The sequence below is a fragment of the Suricata suricatta genome, chromosome 6 (assembly GCF_006229205.1).
Source record: "Suricata suricatta isolate VVHF042 chromosome 6, meerkat_22Aug2017_6uvM2_HiC, whole genome shotgun sequence".
Lineage (NCBI taxonomy): Eukaryota > Metazoa > Chordata > Mammalia > Carnivora > Herpestidae > Suricata > Suricata suricatta.
The window spans coordinates 23,551,001-23,552,246 of record NC_043705.1 but is presented as its reverse complement, the minus strand read 5'-3'; the positions used below and the strand labels follow the sequence as shown (position 1 = coordinate 23,552,246).

The following is a 1,246-nucleotide window of genomic DNA, read 5'->3' as shown; positions in this document are numbered from 1 at the left end:
GGTGCCGCCGCGGGAGGTTCTGGAAACGCCGGGAGCGGCGCGTGTCCAGGTGAGCGCCCTGCCCGCTCGGCCTCCGGGTCCGCCGCTGGGCTCGCGCGCAGGCCGGGGTCGTCGAGCCGTGAGCGCTGCTCGCATGGGGCCGGGAGTTGGGGGTCGGGGGTCCCGCAGTCCGCCGTCTTCCACCGCACAGTTCGGGCCGCAGCTCGGAGCCCTCCGCCCTGTTTCTCCTCCCGTCTGGGTTCCTGTCCCGCCGCCTGCGTGCCCTCCCCGAGCTCAGGGTGGTGAGGTCAGCGGCGCCCTTCCTGCCGGTCCCTGGGCGTCCGCGCCGAGCCGGGCGGGGCGGGGAACTTGGCCGCCCTGCCTCGGCAGGCTCCCCGGGAACGGGAACGGGAGGCCTGGCCCCGAGGGCGGCCAAGGGTTGGAGGCAGAGGCGGTGCCCTGGTCTGGGCCCCGGGGGTCCTCTTAAAGTTAGTGAGGTCCGCCTTCCTCTCTCCAAAGGGATGGGAGTTTCTGGCTTTGGCCCAGCGGGGTCCAACTTGGTACCCATGAAACAGGCTGTTGATTGATAAAGTTTTTTTTTTCCCCTCCCATGGACATCTCTTTCCAACCTCCGTTATTTTTTACTCAGCAGCTGCGTGGACCTGTGGTAACTAGTTAACTAATTCAAACGGACCCTTTGGTGTCAGAAATTGCAAGGAGTTCCTAGCCCAGTGGAGCAGACTGATTGAAGACTGAGAAAGTCCTGACCCAAAACAGTGTGGTGAGTGTGGTGTTAGGAGAGAGCACCAGGCTGTGGGTCCTTAGTAAGAGGACAAGATGCTTCAGGCCAGAGGGCTTCCTGGAGGAGGTGACTTATATGCTGGAGTGGTCAGAAGAAGGCCGAATAAAGGGTAACCTGGAGAGAGGAACACACGTGTGAGTGGGAGCAGACCGGGGTACTCTAGAAGAGGCAAGGTGATGAGGAAAGGGACATTTAAGGTGATACCTGCCCATGGACCCTGACCACAAAAGTTTCAAGTGGGAGAACAGTGCCTGGTACTCTGCATGCATGTGGAGAGTGCTCCCCACGACCATGGATCAGGGCACTTCCAGCTTCAGGACAGCATAGGTGGGCCCTTGGCCTTGTATGCCTATCTGACATCTTTAAGATGGTGTACAACATTAGTGTTCCTCCCAAGACCAAGACTGGTATCTTGTGCTGTAGAGTGACACTTAAGGCATGTACTTATTTTTTAAAAATGTTTTT

At 59.1% G+C, this 1,246-nt stretch overlaps 1 protein-coding gene across 4 annotated transcripts in view; it reads left to right on the top strand.

Annotated features, from left to right (window-relative positions):
• P4HA2 (prolyl 4-hydroxylase subunit alpha 2) overlaps positions 1-1,246 on the top strand; it is a 33,043-nt gene continuing 31,797 nt past the window's right edge. The window contains exons 1-2 of one of the 4 annotated variants that reach the window (XM_029941876.1): positions 1-49; positions 632-760. The gene's annotated coding sequence lies outside the window, so the exon portion shown is untranslated. Of the gene's footprint in view, positions 50-201; positions 287-628; positions 761-1,246 lie in introns of those variants that run through there. The other 3 variants (XM_029941875.1, XM_029941878.1, XM_029941877.1) reach the window with 3 other exon arrangements.